Genomic DNA, 14,627 nt, shown 5'->3' with positions numbered 1-14,627 from the left:
TTTGGTTTTTTTTTTTTTTTTTTTTTTCAAGTTAGAGTTTTACTTTAATAAGGACACCCTCTTGGAAAATTAAGATAGTGTTGCACTTATGATTGAACTGCCACTTATAAGCATATGATTAAAGATAAACCTCAAGATACAACATATGATGGTGGACTACTAGCTTTTGTACCCAATACCATTAATGATCTCCCTGAAATTTAGTGTGTGGAGAGAGGTTTTGTTGTAAACCTTTATCGAATGATGGTGGTATCCTTTTAGTCCCAAAACAATGCTAGTAAAAGCATAGAATAAGTGAATATGTATGAGGATGTTTAAGAAATTTGAGGCCTTCCACAATGTGAGGCCTTAAGCGGCCGCCTAAGTTGCCTAATAGACAAGCCGGCATTGCTTCTATATTCACACCGACAGACGTTTACAATGACATGGTTTATTATCTCACTAAGTCATCTCGAATTTCACCAAGATGGATTGATATGGGATTGGTCAAGTTAACCCACGAGTTCATCGTGTGATCGGATCATTCATCCTAGTATCTCCAAAGTTATTGTTACAGTCGAATCAGTGGACTTTGAAGTGAATCTTGCAAATATACCTATACATATAGGTGTTTGGTCTATTATTTAGGCATTTACTACATAATAAAAATGGTACACTCTTGAACTCTTACTTTATGCTAATTTCCCATGCAAAGGTACATAGGTGATAGGTAGCTAGCAAAATGCAAAGTTTTTCTCTTTTAGACAGTTCTATAGTTTCTATGCAATGAAATCAGTTGATATATTAGAGATTAGGGTTACCTGTGCCTACGGCCGACGATGAATAGTCAAAACACATACCCTTTAAGCCTTTTACCTATAGGCCCAAACCCAACAGCCTTTGTTGAATTGTAAATCTGATCCAGTGTCATCCAGCAGCTTTTAGTTAACCATCACACTATTTGAGCTCACTTGAAAGTGTCATGTCACAACTTGTGAACTACAATGGTAGCCAGCCATCGAATGAGGCCCTACGGGCTCTACACCAAGCTATATATATATATATATATATTAGCTACTTAAGTTAACTTAAAATAAGTACATAGGTAAAACTTCACCTAGAAAATTAATTCAACCTCAATGTTTTGTGGATATGATATACCCACTATAAATATCATCTCCATAAAATTTCAACTCATTTGAAAACCTCCAACATTGGCAAAATATTATTGCAAAAACCTGACATTTCTAGACCGTTAGATTTATTTTTAAAGATGTCAACAATTTTTATCTATGTTAGAGGTTTCCAAATAAGCTGAAATTTTGTGGAGATGATCTTTATGGTAAGTGCTTCATAACCACACAAAAAATTAGGTTTGAATTCATTTTATAGGTGAAGTTTTACTTACGTACTTATTTTAAATTAACTTAAGTAGCTACTTTTAAGAGAATGATTATATATATATATATATATATATATATATATATATATATATATATATATATATATATATATATATATAGTTTTGCTCTAGTCAGGACTTCCCGGATAAAAAAACTTCCGAAGTAAACAAAGTCACGTGATTTTTTTTCTCTCTCCTTTCTTTCTACTTTTTTCTCCAACCCCATATTTTCTCTCTCCTCTCTCACTCATTTATTGATTTTCTTTGACCACACACACTCTCTTTCTCTCTCCTCTCTCTCTCTCCACTTTATCAAACAATTTCACGTGATTTTTTCATTCTCAATGTTTTCTCCCTTCCGACCCTACACACTATTTCTCCAACTTTTCTCACTCTCTCTCCTCTCCCCCACACTCTCTCTCCTCTCCCCACACTCTCTCTAACATTAAATAGTTTAGACTTTTCTCTCTCCTTTCACTCTTTCTCCATCAATCCCAGCAACCCAATCTCCCTCTCTCCTCTTTCAAATCTGCCATTAAAACACTGAATGTGCTATCATCTATTTCACAATGTTTCTCTCTACGGCTGGTTCAACAAAGTTGCATGAGCCTAGAGACTCATGGCATTCTGAATGGTGGTTTGCCAAGATATTCTTGTCGATTGGATTTATGGTTGTTCCATTTTTCATTCCAAATACGTTTATTGCGGTCTACGGTTAGTTTAATCGACCAAACACTTGTTATACTTTCTCTATTCGTTCTCTTAAATAATTCAATATTTTTATTGAAACCCACACAACTACATTGCAGGGGGAGGTAGCATTTTGGTGCCGGGTATCAATACTTTCCTGTTGAGCATTCATCAATTCTTATCTTTGCTTTAAAGTCTATAAATTGGCTCAACAAGCGCTAAACGGTTTTCTTTGTAACATTTCCCACACTTTTCAGGGTAGGAAAAAACCTGACTGATCAATATAGCCACATGGAATAATACTAATCACCATGAGACACGTCAAAGCACCTGGACGGAATGAGCCACTTACTTCATAAAGAAGTTGAAGACGAATTCCAGGCTTAATCTCAAGTTTCGCTTTCGAGTAAGTCTCGCGGTCTAATGAACTTTTATTCGTTGCAGAGTGAAAAAATAATGAAAGAGATTGGTACTCTTCACTCAAAGGTTTGGATCCAAAAATTTTGAAATCTCATAGTTAAATGATAACTGCAATTTGGAAATATTTTGAATATGTTACTGAAAACATGATATGCAATTTAATGCGAGAGAAACTAACCATTGCATTACTGATAGAGGACTACAATGCTTGGCATTTGGGATTTAAGATGAGCTTTCTATTGTGTTTCATAATCTCATGGGTATTCTGTTTGCCCATTAGTCCTTAAATAGTTTATCAAAATCGTATTTGTAAAGTTGCAATAGTTCTTCGTTTAATATTTCTCAACTTCTTACATTTGTTTTCTTTTTTCGCTTGTACTGTACGGAAGTGAAGGGAAAGCTACTGATGGAAGAGAATGACCGGCTGAGGCAACTAGTGAGATTTTCCGTTTGATGGTTCTTTCTTTCTTTTTGTTGGTTCCTATTTCTTTTATTAGAATGTGACATTTTTGGTATTTCAGGTGGAAGAGATGTCAAAAGGACAACCTCAGGTCACTGGAGACTCGGAGATTGTGGTTTTTTAGGAAGGCCAGTCATCAGACTCTATCACCAACAATGGAAGTCCTCCTAGAAAGGTAAAATCATACTGGTCCCAATTTGAATATTCTACTCTGTTTTGTTCTGTACAAGTGCATCTTTTGATTTTTTTTTTCCAAGAAAAATGGTAGTGATCACCTCATTTCCAAGAGAGAGAGAGAGAGAGCAGAATGGAGAAAATGAGTGTGGAGCAATTGAAAGCCGTGAAAGAACAAATAGATCAAGAAGTTGTTTTTCTTCAAGACAGCTTAAACAACGTACGGTCTGCTAGTACTCGTCTCAAAATCGCATCTAATGCTCTTCACGATCTCTCTCTTCGTCCTCAAGGAAAGCAAATGTTAGTTCCACTCACAGCATCTCTTTATGTACCTGGAACTCTTGATAGTGCTGATAAAGTTGTCGTTGATATCGGCACTGGTTACTTCGTCGAGAAAACCATGGCTGAAGGCAAAGAGTATTGTGAACGCAAAATGAACTTAATGAAGTCTAATTATGACCAACTTATTGAGGTTGCATCCAAGAAAAAGAACATAGCTGATGAAGCAGGAGCCTTCTTGCAGGCAAAGTTGAGGCAGGCAGCTCCAACAACATAGTGAGAAGTGGGTTTGAGAAAGGATTTTCTAACTTTCAAGTAAATGTTTGCTAGCTGGGTGAGTAGGATCAAGCTAGAATGCTAAAAAGAAACTGTTTAGAGTGACTTAGATACCATGTGGTGCCGAGTTTCAAGTACCAACCAAACGTATTTGTGCCAAGAACTCTGATTTTAGCTTTACACGTGGTGTGGAACTTTTTGTGACACCAATTTGTGGTGTCAGAAACAGTGGAACCAGAGAAACAGTAAACTTCACTTGGTTGGAAACTTAGAATCAAATTCTTTAGCAAACTTGTACCGAGAACTAGCTGAAAGTCATTAAAAGTTATAAGTTTAAGAATTCATTAGCTTAAAAAAAATAAAATAGAAACACCTCAATTCATATGCTAAGGAACAATGCTAATTCTAGCTACGAACCCCATTTAATTTATCGAAGAAAAAAAACTACTAACTCCATTTCACAAATGGATAGCGCCACCAGTTCACTATATGGTCCACTCAAGGCAAGTGTTCAACTTCTGTAGAGGCTGACGAGTTACCACCACCATCAGCCGAACTTTGAGTGCCAATTGAACCTATAAAATCCAATATTAAGCTCAGTACAAATAAAAATAAAAGAGTACATATTAAATAAAAATAGTAAGCAATCGAAAATTACCAATCAATTTCGGACAATTTCTTTTGTCATGTGATTGCCCAAAGAAGTCCACATCCATTACAACTTTTAGTTGACTTGCTTGAACATGTGCCTTCTCTTTTCCCCCTTGTAATCTATGTTTTCCACTGCCTTTTGCTTTAACAGGATTAGGCTCATTCAAAGTCACATGTTGATGCATTTTTTCTGTTGGAGAAATTCCAACTCCTTTAATAGCCAGCACTTCCTTAATCTTTTCATGTACAACTTTCAAATGTTCTTCATATACTTCACTTGCCTCTTCACAAGCTACAGCGTCATCAAGTACCCTTGAAGTAAGATGAGATAATTTTGTGTGCCTCAACAACATAAAGTTGTTACTATTTTCTTTCACCTCTTTCCCACCATCTGATATTATTTCTTCCAATTTTGTGTCTTTCCTCCATCTACTCAGTATATAAGCATCCGGCAAGTAAACAATTTGACTAACTTTCAAGTAAGTCAAAATGTGTCTACAAGGAATTCCTTCAAATTCAAATTTCTTGCAGCTACATGTAGCAAAATTTAGAACCATATCATATACAATTTTTCAAGGGTCTAGAATCTCTTGCACTTGGCCTTTTCACAATGTAGACAACCTGATTTTCATCTTCTACTGAACTTTCAATAAAGTACTCCAAACTCTCCCACAACTCATTCTGAAATCTAAGAAAAATAGACAATGTATAAATATCTGCCATCTGCTTCTCCATAGAAATTGGGGTTTTCATCACGGGACGCTCATTGCTATCAACATGATCGACTTTGCAATTCTTTATGACGCTGGTATTCAAGTGCCCTATTAAATTGCGTAACAAATTCATTTAAAGAATTTTCTTTAGAGACATACCTCTTGAAAAATGCATGTGAACTTTCCTACTTTTTGACTACTTGGCATGCCGGCAAATGAAAATGTGTTTCACAATGATGGCGAACCCACTTGGACCGCGATACCATACAATGCGACTAACCAAGTGTTATCTTTTAGTTCGCTTTTTCCTATTGTTTCTTGCCACATTGCCTCAAACTCTTCCCCAGACTCTGTATTCCAAATGCAATTTTGAAACGCAGTATAGTGATCTCTATAGATGACTGCATCCAATTTTTCAGAAAACTTGTTCAGAATATGCCAATTGCAGTATCGGTGATATGTATTTGGAAGAGCTTGAGCAATAGCTTTTGACATAGCGGGGTCTTGATTGGTGATAATCATTTTGGGAGGGCCAACTGACATTACTTCCATCCATTTTTGGAGTAGCCAAATGAATGATTAAATGCCTCGTCACCACACGAGAATGGACAACCAAATATTACAAATCATGTAGATGTTTATTCACCCCTACAAATGGTGCAAATATCATACCATATTTATTGGTTTTGTAGGTTGTATCAAACACTACTACATCACCGTAAAGCTTGTACGCCCTTATTGCCTTTGCATCAGCCCAAAAACAATAAGTTAACCTATTTTCGTCGCCAATCTTAGTTTTGAAAGAAAATGAAGAATTTTTTTCTTGCTCTGACAAAAAATATTCCATCAATATCTCTGCATCATGCCCATCTACTAAGCTCTTTGAATCTCTAATAAAATTTGTAAGGTCTTTTTCTGTACAACCAATATTTTCTATTCCACCCGCTTCCATTGAAAGAATACTAATTTGCTGGTTTATAGGTATATTAGCAGATGATAAAAGATTAGACAATGACTTTTTTGTATCAGATACGCCACGATGAGATCTCAACAAATGTACTTTATGAGGGGTAGAAAGTGAATGGTTGTGGACCTTAATAAATTGGCTGACGCTATAACCCGACTTCAATTTATTCTTCAAAACTGACAATTTTGCCTTGCAACCCTCACGAACAATCCCCCGTTGCCTTTTCTTTTCTCTCTTATTTTTCTATTTAGGTTTCCCTTCTTTGAAACAACAGTACTCCTTCCTAGTTATTTCATTGCCTTCTTTATCCTTCTTAGTAGAATTACTTCGTATACTAAATCCAAACCACTTTTGCATAAGTGTTGTTGTAAAAATTCATAAGCTTCATCCAAAGAGTGAAATTCTTGTCCTATTTTAGGTTTTGCAATCTTCTTTTACTTCAGGCATATAAACCATATCAGACTGTTCTTCTTCATCTGAGTCAAAATGTTCAAACTCCATATCCATTCAATAGATGCTACACATAACAATTTCAAAATATGAGCAAAATTATAATTAGTTAGCATTTAATAATAATTCTCGAGAAATTAAATGTATATAAATTAAATATACCACCCCAATATGTTGAAAACGGAATATAATTAGTTAGCATTTAATAATAAAAATTTGAGAAAAAAAAATAGATAAAAAATTGAGCTTACTAGTGTACTTTTTATTTGAAAAAAGCAAAGAGTAGTATAAGCGTTGACTATTTTGTTCCACGTTGGAACACTCTTAAAAAGTGAAAAATAAAAAAGTGTGGTGGTGATATTGATATGAGAGTGTGAAGGTGGAGTCGGAAGTTGGGAAGTGTGAAAAAAGAAATTAAAGATAGAGTGGAGAGAGGCGTGAGAGAAAAAATTGAGGAGAATGAAAAAGTCCCGTGAAATTGTTTGATAAAGTGGAGAGAGAGGAGAGAGGAGAGAGAGAAAGAGAGTGTGTGGGGTCAAAAAAAAATCAATAAAGTAGAGAGGGAGAGGAGAGAGAAAAGGTGGGGTTGGAGAAAAAAGTAGAGAGAAAAAAAAAATCACGTGAAATTGTTTGAAAAAGAGGAGAGAGGGGAGAGAGAAAGAAAGTATGTGGGGTCAAAGAAAATTAATAAAGGAGTGGGAAAAAGTGGGGTTGGAGAAAAAAGTGGAGAGAAAGGAGAAAAAAAAAATCACGTGACTTTGTTTAGTCTGGAAGTCCTGACTAGAGCAAAACTGTATATATATATATATATATATATATATATATATATATATATATATACTAAAGCAGAGACCTTTAAAAGATGATTTTTTCTTTCCTATGTGGCACTCTAATATGAGAGTTAGTATTTTCTCTATCATATGTGGCACTCTAATATGAAATAGTATTTTCCAATAGCCTACAATCCCACATACATAGAACCTCTTTGGAGAGTTTGAGTGTATTTCTAATTCTTATATTTGGAGAGTTTGAGTGTATTTCCAATTCTTATATATTTGATCAAATAAAAAAAAATTGCTAAAAAATAGGTGATTTGTAGAAGGTAATTTCCTATTACGAATCAAACACTTTTAGTGTTCTAATTCATATATATATTTGATCAAATAAAAAAATTTGCTAAAAAATATGTGATTTGTAGAAACTAATTCCCTATTACAAATCATACAATTTTAGTGTCTATGATAAAAGCACCGACTTTATTTCAAATATATCTTTAACACAGCCTCAAAACATAATTAAAAACAATTATACAAAAAAAAAACAACATCACAAAATATATAATAGAAAATGAAAAATAAAAATAACGGAAAAGCAATAATGACAAATATTTTAAAATATGTATAATACTGAATGAAACTAACGTCAAAAAACAATTAATGGGGAACTGAAAACTGGATGTAAATGTATTGAACTAACCTCAAATAATATTTAACGGGAAATCGGAAACTGGATGCAAATGCAAGCATTAAACTAATCTTAAAAAGTAATTAATAAAAAAAATCAGAATATGGATACAACTTCATTAAACTAACCTCAAAAAATAATTAACGGAAAATCAAAACTTGGATGCAAATACATCAAACTAATATAAAAAAAATAATTGTCGAAAAATCGGAAACTAGATGCAAATACATTGAGCTAACCCTCAAAGATTAAATTAACATAAAATCGGAAACTGGATGTAACTGCATTGAGAACTGGATGTAACTGCATTGAACTAACTTCAAATAAAAATTAATTATAAATTGGAAACATAATGCAAATGTGTGGAACTAATCTTCAAAAATAATTAACGGAAAATCGAAAACCGAATGCAACTGCACTGAACTAATCTCAAAAAATACATTGGATGCAAAACCTCGAGAAATAATTAACGAGAAATCGAAAACTGGTTGCAAATTCATTGAACTAACCTCAAATAATAATTAACATGAAATCAGAAACTAAATGCAAATGCAAATGCAACTTTATCAAATAATAAACTAGAAATCAGAAACTGGATGCAAATACATTAAACTAATATCACAGAATAATTAACAGGAAATCAGAAACTGGATGCAAATGCATTGAACTGACCTCGAAGAACAATTAATAGGGAATTGGAAATTAGATGCAAATGTATTGAACTAACCGAAAAGAATAATTCACGATAAATCAAAAACTGAATGCAACTACATTGAACTGATCTCAAAAAATAAATAATGGGAATTGGAAATTGGATGCAACTGCATTGAACTAACCTCAAAATATAAATAACGGAAAATCATAAACTGGATGTAAATGCATTGAACTAACCTCAAAACATAGTTGGATTATACGTTGTGGGAATATCTCGATAAATATAATTTTGCATTTAAAATGGTATTTATCTTATCTTTTTCCTCAGATGATTGGGAACTCCTTGCTATTCAAGTAGCTTCAATATATATGAATTTTACCTTATTAGGCAATCTCACAAAACTTCAATCAAACTTCTATTATTAAACAACAAAATGAAGCTGAAGGATTTTATCAAATGTGAGTTACTGTTTTTTAATGGAGAGTGAGGTTTTCATGTTATAAGAAATTTAGTTGAGTGATCAATATATAATAGTTTTGCATATTTGCAAATATTTTCCAGAATAATTAATATAACAATATCCGTTCGTAGATAATATTTGAAGATTCCACACAGTGAGTCATGCATAATTTAAATAATAATTAACGGGAAATCGGGAACTGAATAATCTTCGATGATCCCACATAGTAAATTAAGCATAATTTACTTTTTATGTCATGTTTGCAAGGACACTATAGATGGATCAGTAGAAGTTGGTATTACACACCACATTGGATAATTATAAGGAAATCGAAAACTGGATTCAAATACATAACTGAGCTCAAAGAGTAATTAACGGGAAATCGGAAACTTTATGCAAATTGCATTAAAATAACGACAGAGAATAACTAACGGGAAATTAGAAATTGGATGCAAATCATTGGAAAATATTTAACGGAAAATCGGAAACGGTATGCAAATACATCAAACAAACCTCAAATACTAATTAATGGGAAACCGAAAACTGGATGCAAATGCATTGAACTTAACTCAAAAAATAATTAACAGAAAATAAAAAACCGAATGCAACTGCATTGAACTAACCTCATAGAATAATTGGTGGGAAATCGGAAACTAAATGCAAATATATTGAAATAACCTCAAAGAATAGTTAACGGGAAATCAGAAACCGGATATAATTGTATCGAACTAACTTCAAAGCATAAATAATCATAAACTAGATGTTATATAATTGAACTAACCTTAAAGAGTTATTAACGAGAATTGGAAACTGGATCCAAATGCAATGAACTAATCTCAAAGACTAATTAACGAAACATTGATAAATGGATGAAACTGCATTGAACTAAATTAAATGAATAATTAATGGGAAATTATAAATTTGATGTAACTGCATTAAACTAACCTAAAAATATAATTAACGGGAAATCGGCAACTTGATGCAAATGCATTGAACTAACATCAAATAACAATTAACATAAAATCAAAAATTGGATGCAACTGCATTGAACTAACCTCAAATAATAATTAAAGGAAAACAAAAAACTAGATGCAACTACATTAAACTAAAATCAGAGATTAACTAACGGGAAATCAGAAATTGGATGCAAATGCATTGAAATAACCTCAAAAAATAGTTAACTAGAAATCGGAAGTCGGATGTAACTGCATCGCACTGACCTCAAAGCATAAATGCCCACTTTTTTAGTCTTCTCACATGAGTAATTACGAGTAATTAGGAACCCAAAATAAAAGTGAGTTTATAAAAACAGACTCTTACATGTATGCAAACTGTATAGAAATTGTAAACTACCGAACTAACCTAGGAAAACAATTAACGGAAAATCATAAACTGGATGCAGATGTATTGAACTAACCTCAAAGAGTAATTAACTAAAGATTGAAACTTTGATGCAAATGCAATGAACTAATCTCAAAGACTACTTAACGAAATATCGGAAACTAGATGCAATTGTACTGAATTAACCTTAATGAATAACTAACGGGAAATCATAAAGTGGATGCAATTGCACTGAACTAACCTCAAATAATAATTAACGAGAAATCGGAAACGTGATGCAACTGCGTTAAACTAACCTCAAAGAATAATTAATGAGAAATTGGAAACTGGATGTAACGTACTACATTAAACTAACCTCAAAGAATAATTAATGGAAAATCAGAAGCTTGATGCAAATGCATTGAACTAATAACTTTAAAACATATTTGTATTATATGTAGGGGGAATAAATGTCTCGACAAATATAGTTTGCATTTTAAGTAGTGTTTATTATAATTATTTTATTGTGATCATGAATACCTTGTGTTCAAGTAAGTAGCTTCAATATTATCTTAAGCCACATTGGGCATTCTCACAAAACTTCAATTATTAAGCCTAACAATAAAAATAAGTTCGATGAGTTTTATCAAGGTTTAGTGCTTCATTTTATAGAGAGTGGTGCAAGAAATTTAAATGAGTAATTAATATAATTTTCATATCTCATAGTTATGCATAGTTGCTAATATTTTTAGAATAATTTAATATAACGCAACCGTTAAGTAGGACACGTTCATGTGATAAATCTTTTCAAGTAGGAGTAGTGTATTCTTTGAGGATATGGAAACAATTAATCTGTTTTAGTGATTTCGGTTTATTTTCAATAAAAATATATTCTTATTCAAAAATTTGCCGCTAAATCATCATAAATCAAATAAAACTATTATACAAGCTATATCGAGTTTAAGATAATTTCATTTGAAAATTACGGATTAATATTCTAAACCACAAAGTGAAGAGGCTATCTCAATTTGATCATTTAGTTTCCAAGTACTTATCCACCATAATTGCTGTTCATTAACGTATTTCGGTTTATTTTCAATAAAAATATATTCTGATTTGAAAATTTGTGTGAGACATTTTGTAAAGCCTTTTCAGCACACAAAATATTTAATAGATCCCGGGCGTATGCCCCGGGTCCAAAATCTAGTCTATATACTAAAGCAGAGACCTCCAATAAAGAATTTTCTCTCTCCTATGTAGCACTCTAATATGAAAGATAGTATTTTCTAGGAATCTCTTTAGAGAGTTTGAGTATATTTCTAATTCTTATATTTGGAGAGTTTGAGTGTATTTTCAATTTTTATATATTTGATCAAATAAAAATAATTGCTAAAAAATAGGTGATTTGTAGAAAGTAATTTTCTATTACGAATCAAACACTTTTAGTGTTCCAATTCTTATATATTTGATCAAATAAAAAAAATTGCTAAAAAATAGGTGATTTGTAGAAAAAAAAAATTGCTAAAAAAAATAGGTGATTTGTATAAGATAATTTCCTATTACGAATCAAACACTTTAAACACTTTTAGTGTTCCAATTCTTATATATTTGATCAAATAAAAAAAATTGCTAAAAAATGAGTGATTTGTATAAGCTAATTCCCTATTACAAATCATACACTTTTAGTGTCTATGATAAAACACCAACTTATTTCGAATATATCCTTAACGCGGCTTAAAAAACACTACATATTCTTCAGTTAATAACTTATTATGGGGTGTAAAATCAGCTTCCGACAGTTCCCCACATTATCTAAGGATTATGTGAGATATACCAAATTAGAACACTCAAAATGTTATTTGCATAACCCTTTCATATACTTGGAATTTGCATCTGTTGTTGGTTATTAACTTCTTAAGAAGTAGACCAATATACTTCCCGAGTAACTGCCTGAATACCCATCATGCACTCTCACATTTTTAACATATGCACTTTTCTTCATTTTCGTTTTTCTTTCTTAGATCTCATTCTGATTTTCAAACACATGCAAGCTACAATATGATAATACATATTGAAAGTCGTCTAAACCTATAAAAAAAAACACAGGCTTATTATGAAGGGGTGTTTTTATTTGCACATTTGATTTATGTTTCTTTGTATGACATTGTTTTTTTAGACAATCGAATGATATATCTAATAATCATCAAAACACAACCTCTCACATACATACACTCGAACACTCAATTCAGAAAATGTCAAAGTTAACACGAGATCAAATGCCAAGGTGCAAACTCTCCTAAGTTCTTTCTTATTAATGTAGAGAATTGTTCTTCTATCGGTTTAAGAACACTATGAAAGGATTGGACGATCACCGATAGTCATATTTGGAAGACAGATAGATGTAATGCATTGTTATGCATGTAATGTTGTTTTTCTATTCAATGTATATAGAGCAATAAAGTACGTTTACATGTGAATCCATAAAGTTTTTTCCATCACAATGAGTTGACTATAACAATCTAGATTTTGTATTCAGATATCATCGGAAAACACAAATGAACTCAAAAGCAAAATTTTATTTGGCACTTGGGACGGTTTCCTTTGGGGCCCAAATGGTAAGCAAAACCTTAAGTATATGTACTTAACTAATTTTATTTATAAACAATACATTGGCTTTCTTTGAACTGAATATATACAACATTCTTACATTTTATTTTAGCTTCTCGAACATAAATTAGAACTGACTCTTATAACAAATACAAGATACAGTGAGTGAAATCACTTCATTCAGGAGCGATTATTAAATTAACTGATCGAGGCGGCTGTCTTTGGTTTCCTAAGTTTTGCTCTCTTTTTTTCTAAGTACAAGAAGATGGAATAGTGCTAAAAATAAAATTTCAAAATGTGTGCTCATTCTGAGTACAGGAAGATGTGATAGTACTAAAAGATATGGGTCAGGATGCTTATAGAATGTCCATATCATGGAGTAGGATCCTGCCAAGTATGTTTTATCTCTCTAACTTCATAAATGGGTGTGGATGCTTATAGAATGTCCATATCATCATGGAGTAGGCTCTTGCCAAGTTGTATAATAATATGATGTCCTATATGAGCTACTCTTGGTATTGCATAAGAAAGCTATTATTGAATTTGCATTGTGATGAGCATTTCAAAAAGATGGAACTACAGTTGAATTTGCAATAGCTCAACAACCTTTATTCGATACACAACAAACTTTGGTTGCAAAGAGAGCCACCTAAACATTTTTTTGTTGTAGAAATTTTAATAATTTTGGAGTAAAATATATCGAAGCTTAAAAATTCTTACGAGTGTGTCTACTGATAATTGATGGATGATAATTCTTTGGTCCAAAAGAATGAAGAGTGTTTGTGTGAAATATTGTTATACTTATTTTTGTGGCACTTTATTGATACCATCAAACTGAACCCTTTCAACATTAGTGCAATATTGGAAGAACTTTGTGGTACTATTTCTTCATTCGAACTTTGTTTTGCAATGTGCTTGCAGAAACATTGAGAATAGATAAATCTACTATAAGAAATAAGGAAAAAGGTGGAATAAGATGAAATATTTGAGCATTTTATTGTAAGTTCAAGGTGTGTATTAGAAGCTTCAAGTTTGGAAAGGGAATGTTATTTGAAAGGCACACTCTTCTTCCATCCATTTGATTATTAGATTGTTCAAATCTGAAAATTAATAGTCATTACTCATTTTACCCATTCAATCTTACGTTAACACTTTGACGTGTCCACATTGATGAAAGACATAGAACGACATGATCTTCTCTGTTATTCATGTTGGAATTGAATAAGTATATTTTGCATGTATACAAACAATTACCTAGAAAAAGAGAAAATACTAAGGGGAGTATTCTAAGTAGGTGAACGCATTTTCTTGAAAGAGATTTTTTTTTTGTATTCATCAATTCATCGTAGAATACGTTCATGTGATAAATCTTTTCAAGTGGGAGTAGTGTATTCTTTGAGGATATGAAAACAATCAATCTGTTTTAGTGATTTGATAGATATTTTAGTGATTTGTACACATTAGTACGTAAGGCGAGTAGTAATGATTTACCGCTAAATCACTATAAATCTAAGAAAAATATTATACAAGCTAGATCGAGTTTAAGATAATTCCATTTGAAAATTATGGATTAATATCCTAAACAACAAAGTGAGAAGAGGCTATCTCAATTTGATTCATTAGTTTCCAAGTATTTATACATCATAATCGCTGCTCATTA

The 14,627-nt window shown here is 32.2% G+C and overlaps 1 pseudogene; it reads left to right on the top strand.

Annotated features, from left to right (window-relative positions):
* The first annotated feature begins 3,257 nt into the window (after positions 1 to 3,257).
* Positions 3,258 to 3,842, top strand: LOC147490502 (prefoldin subunit 5 pseudogene; annotated as a pseudogene).
* The last annotated feature ends 10,785 nt before the right edge of the window (positions 3,843 to 14,627 follow it).

This window comes from Coptis chinensis, chromosome 6 (assembly GCF_015680905.1).
Source record: "Coptis chinensis isolate HL-2020 chromosome 6, ASM1568090v1, whole genome shotgun sequence".
In the NCBI taxonomy this organism is placed as follows: domain Eukaryota; kingdom Viridiplantae; phylum Streptophyta; class Magnoliopsida; order Ranunculales; family Ranunculaceae; genus Coptis; species Coptis chinensis.
Note: the sequence above shows the minus strand (reverse complement) of the source record. Positions and strands in the feature narration are given on the sequence as shown.